The sequence below is a fragment of the Vombatus ursinus genome, unplaced genomic scaffold (genome assembly GCF_900497805.2).
Source record: "Vombatus ursinus unplaced genomic scaffold, bare-nosed wombat genome assembly UNPS02014807.1, whole genome shotgun sequence".
Taxonomy (NCBI): domain Eukaryota; kingdom Metazoa; phylum Chordata; class Mammalia; order Diprotodontia; family Vombatidae; genus Vombatus; species Vombatus ursinus.
Genome location: NW_020954585.1, coordinates 55,495,942 through 55,501,941, shown reverse-complemented (window position 1 = coordinate 55,501,941; position 6,000 = coordinate 55,495,942).

The following is a 6,000-nucleotide window of genomic DNA, read 5'->3' as shown; positions in this document are numbered from 1 at the left end:
GAGGCCAGAGCACCTTCTCTAACCTAACAGAGGAGAAAGGGAAATGATGCTGTCAGATTTGCAAGTGTGAGTTCACTGCTTTCTAAACCTAACCTCTCTAAGTTGGGCTTATTTGCTGACTTAACCACTCTTCAGAAAGTAAAAACAACTAGTTAGGTTGTGCAGTAAAGAGAGTACTGGGATTGAAGTCCAGAAAAACTGAATTTGAATCCTCTTGCCTCAGTCTTTGTGTGACTTTGAGCAAGTCATTTAATATCTCTATCTGTCTCAGTTTTCTCATCTCTAAAATGGGGGCCTTTTAGCCCTATTGAAAATGTTTTGCCATGTTCATTTTCATATTTATGCAATAGATAACACTATTTCTACCCCAACTCTTTACCTGTCCAAATTCTACTCATCCTTCAAGGTCCCATCTCCTTTCTGAAGCTTACCAAGAGATTTTAACAAATCCTTACTGATTATTTTCCAGTTACCTCAACCCACATGCATCTCTCTTTTCCAAATTACAATGGGACAGAAGTGCCAAATGATATGTTCTCTAGTTATTTTCTGTGTGTTTATTTTGTGTATCTAATGAAAAATTAAGCTACTTGAGCTCAAGGATTATACCATAGACTTTTTTTTTTAATGTGCCTGACAAAGCCCAGCTTACATTGTGCTCCATGGATATGACTATAACCTGTACCTGTGAGTAATCCACAACCCCCTCTTACAGCATATGTTCTGTCCTCCATTTATATAAGCAATGGTTCTGACTCACCATCCATAAGATAAGTGCTTGGGGTTGCTTTAGTAATAGGTACAAGTCTATACTGAGACAATTATATTTTCTTTTTGTGATGACAAGTAGAGTTCACTTGTGAAACAGGGTGTAGTCTGTGGTCATAGAAAGCTAAATTAGACTTTTTGCTGTGCATTACACATTACTTTCCATCTCCCACCTCCAGACGGGAGGCTAAAAAGTTCACTGTAGGACCTTTATACAAGCTGCCTCCCATGTATGGAATATATTCTTCACTTCTAGCTTCTAGAATCTGTATGTCTTCAGTTCAAATGCCACTTCCTACATGAAGCCTTTCCTGATCCCCATCTGCTAGAACCTCCCCCCATACACATACACACACACACACACACACACACACACACTCACACTAGATTGTATTTATTTTGTATACGATTATTTATGTACATGCCATCTCCCCCTATAAAATGTAATGTCCTTGAAGGTAAGGACTTTCATTTATGTCTCTAGATTCCCAGTGACTAACCCAGAGCCAAATACAAATATTTAATAAACGCTTGTTGCTTGATCGATTGATCCATAGAGATTGTTTGCACCAGATTTTAACCAACTAAAGAGGAGAAAGGGACCATTAAGGAAATAAATTTGGATGGAGTAGAAAGAAAGATGAAATTAAAAACATCTTTTATCTCCCAGCTCCATTGGCAAACAGCAGGTGTTTGATAAATGCTCATTGACTTTAATTTCTCCATTCTCTCAAACTTAACTCCAACCAAATAAGAGATAATGGCCTTCAAGCTTGATTTCCAATCTGAGATACAGGAAGGTCCTTCCTGCCTGAGACTTTCAAGACACAGAGCTATGTTACTGGTAAAATGACACTTTGTACTTGAGAATGTGAAGAAAGTGAAAGTGATCTCTTCAGTATTGCCTAGAAACTGTAGGGTAAACTACAGATTTTTTTTATCCCCAAATCTCATCTGTTCCATGGTAGAATTAGTATGGAAAAAAGGAATGGTCACTGGCTTTGGTGTCATAGGACCTAGGTTCAAATCCCAAATTTGCTGGTGAGATTGGCCTCAGTGATGTTGGACAAGTCATTTGAGTTCTCTGGATGTCTTAGCTCTCCCAACTAAAAAATGAAAAAGTTGGATTAGCTCTCTAAGATCCCTTCCAATTCTAAATTTACAATCCTGTGAGTTTTTTGTTGCTTATCCAACTATTCACTAAGGAGACACAGCCATGAAGGGATATATAAGTCCCCTGATAGCCACAAAATAAGTTGTTGTTGAGTCATTCTGTCAATTGTTTTTTGATCATGCCTGACTCTTCATGGTCTCATTTGGGATTTTCTTGGCAGATACTGGAGTGGTTTGCCATTTCTTTCTCCAGCTCATTTTACAGATGAGGAAACTGAGGCAAACAGGGTTAAGTGACTTCCTCAGAATCACACAGCTAGTAAGTGTCTGAGGCCAGATTTGAACTCAAGAAGATGAGTCTTCCTGACTCCAGGCCAGCACTCTGTCCACTATGCCATTTAGCTACCTATAAAATAAGTAATAATTTACTCTACTGAGGGCTATTGGGTTGTATCCTTTCTTTAGTAGAAATACAATTTTAATGGCACTGTTGAAAATAGTCTACTTAGTATTAGACACTATGCCCATTCAGTTGGTTTTTAAATTAATAGGTTGACAGTTGGCAAATAGATTTGTTGTTATAGTTGTTGTTGTTTTTGGGAACTGTCATTCAATTAAAATGTTTACCATCCATTCCCACATTTTTAACTGTCCTAATGTTTTATGCATCTGTTGGCAGAGATCCTCTGTTGCCCTAAGAAATATTGAAACAAGAACTTTAATTAGTTCTAAAATTTTTATTTGAGATGACCTTATTTATTCAGTTACACAGTTTAATATCTTTGGGGCTCTGGGTTGGTCATTTCCTGCTCTTTTTATGATGAGAGACAGCTTTGAATGTTAAAGGCAACACATACCAAGACCTTGCTTGAAGAGTCTAAAGGATTTCTGTTTCTATCAGTTCTAAACTTTTTAGCCTGGCCTCCAATTGCTTTTCTCCTAGTTCATAGGATCATAGATTTGGAGCTGGAAGAGACCTTAGTAATCATTTACTTTAACCCCCTTATTTAAAAGATGAAGAAACAGGATCACAAAGGTTAAATGACTTGGCCAGGGTCACACAATTTGAGATTGTCAGAGGTGGGATTTGAACCCAGGTCTTTTTGACTCCAAGTCCCATACTTTGTCCTTTACCCTCTGAACATGCCAGATCCAGAGAGCTTTCTTTACTAGGAGACATATCCCTTCTATATCTGAAACCTCCCATCTCACCATCTTTCCTAAAAGAGAATCATTACTCTCGTTAAAAGGTATCATCTTCCTAACCCTCATATATCACATGTTCATTTAACAATCTAGATGAAAGCATGGCTGGTCCCTTCACTCCACTCTATGGTCCTTTCCTTTACAAGTGTCACTTAGATCTACAAGAACCTTCATAGATCTTACCCAGCCTCCATCACTCTTCTGTTGATAGGTTACATTTTTCATCTTTGCTATGTTTTGTGTATAAGCCAGATGTGCTTATGAGGCTGAGGTGGGATGTTTTGCTTGCCTGCTTTTCATTCTTTTTCCATGAATATACCCAAACTTCTACATTCCAATGAGTGAAGGTCTTCAAAGTAGCCACCTTGGGAAACCACATTATAAGGTCACTTCCATTGCTCAAAATATATTTAGAATTCCTCTTCCAAAACTGTTTTTAGAGCTAGTTATGAACCACAGGGGGAAAAAAAATCAACATTTTTTTTAAACCCAAAAGAGTATGTATCAGCATGATTACCAGACTCATTCACAAGACTTGACTCCAAATGACCTTTTGTCTTTTGCTTCCAGAAATCAAATCTTCCCTCAAAGGCCTGACACAACTGAGGATGTCACAAAGACTGAATCCCTAGGCTCTGAAGGCAGTACCCAAAGAGAAGCTCCAAAGAAGTAAAACCATGCCATGGTGTTGATGGGACCTGGTCTATGGAAGCACCAGTAGGATCCAGATGAAGGCAGCACTAAGGGGCTCTGAACCATGTTATCACCAATAGAATATGAGTCTTGGCAGCACCAATGGGAACTGAGTTGCGGCAACTCATGTCATAGATACAATCATTTTGGTGTGCTTGAGAATGTTTCAGTCATATTGAAAGGAAAAACAAACAAATAAATGTGAGGTGTGACTAGAATGCCCAATGAGGAACTTTAAGGAACAGCAATCAAAAAGACGACCAGAAGATGACTGACTATATGTGTCTTCATACTTATAGAATAATAAATGTAGAGATGGAAGGGACCTTAGGAGACATCTAGTCTAACATCTCCATTTTGCAGATGAAGAAACTGAGGGCCAAGGTCACGTAGATAATAAGTGACAGAACTAACTCCAAATCCAGCCCACTTTCAGCTGTCCCCCACTCCCTCTCCCCTCATTGTACCTCTATATGGTAGGTGATTAATGTGACTGAATGACACAAGTCTATCAGGTCTGTGAACTTGAATAAGTCCCTTCCTGTCTCTGGACCTCTGTTTCTTCATTCATTTATCATATAAAAGTTGGATTAGATGACCTCTGAAGATTCTAAGATTCTATGGTTCTTTTTTATTCACTGAGGAGTTAGTGTTTCTCACCATTCATTTTAACTACTATAGGCACAATCTTATTCAGCCATATAATTCTAGTTTAAACTAGAAGATCAATCAATCATTCAACATTTATTAAGTGCCTACTATGTGCCAGGCACTGTGCTAAGCACTGGATAAAAACAATCACAATTATTTTAATTTTTCAGATCTCCTCCCAATGAGACTTTTTCTAATTCCAGCAAGTCATATCTCTTACCACTTTTTTTTAATGGTTAACAGCTGCAATAAAAATGGTGATAATGAGTTTTATTATTTCTGCTTCAGAGGAATCTCTTATCAGTGTTCCAACATAAAGAAGCATGTGAATGCTATAAAAGTCTCACTCTTGTTTCTATCTGTTTGGCTGCAGATGAAAGAATGAAAGAGCCCATAGTTGAAAAGGGAGAAAGCTTTTCCCAAACCGAATGCCCTTCACCAGTGCAAATTTTGCAATAAAAATAGAAATAGGAAATTCTTAATCTACGTTTCACTCGAGACAAGCTGCTCTGTGGTAGGACAGCTTCTACAAGAATGTTCTCTGTTCCTTTATCTATAGCTTTTCCATGGTCTTTCTAAACACATGTAAATACCCAAGGGTTCACCAACTGTGTGAATCTGAGCTTTTTGTGTCTGGGAAGAAAGCGATCAGCCTCCTCCTTCATACAAGGAATATTTCAATGTAGGGAACTGCTGACACAGGGTTGGAATTGGACAGCGTCTCATTTCATCTTTGATCTGTAATTTTAAAAATATGTTACAGTGCCACACATACCACCCTCCTCCCCACCCTCCACCCCCAATCCAGAGGTCAAACTTCTGGGCTTCCTGGATTGTTCAGAATACAGCCACAGTTCTGGAAGGTTCTAAATAATGGCTACTACAGAAAGACTCTGAGGACTTCACCTCCAAGAGAGTGTGTAAATCAGGCCTCAATGACAGGAGGACATACAGGAAGAAGTGACCATTGACCATGAAGAGAAAGAATAACTTTTTTTCTTTAATAATATTTCATTTTTCCCAATTACATGTAACATATCTTTTAACATTCAGAATAACTTTTTTTGACATTTTTAAATTTTATTTTTAATTTATGGAATAAAACAAGCATTTCCATAACATAGTACTATAAAAAAAGATGATTGTGTATGAAACTGCAAATCTGCTATGCACAACTTGCTATTCCTTTCAAATAGGTAACAAAATTATCATATATATTTCTTTTTTTTTCTTCCTTCCCCCTAGAGATGGCTACCATTAGACACAAATAGATATAGATACAGATATATGTATGTATGTACGTAAAATTATTCTATACATACTTCTATTTATCAGTTATTCTTTCTCTGGACGTAGATAACATCTTTTTTCATATGTTCTTTATGGTTAATTTGGGTATTTGTAATAGACAAAATAACTTATTTGCTCAAAGTTGTTCTTAAAACAATATTGTTAGTACTGTATACAACATTCTCTTGGTTCTGCTCATTTTGTTCTTCATTATTTCATGCCTATGTTTTTCTAAGATCATTAAGCTCATCATTTCTTCTGTTTTTCTAAAATCATTGA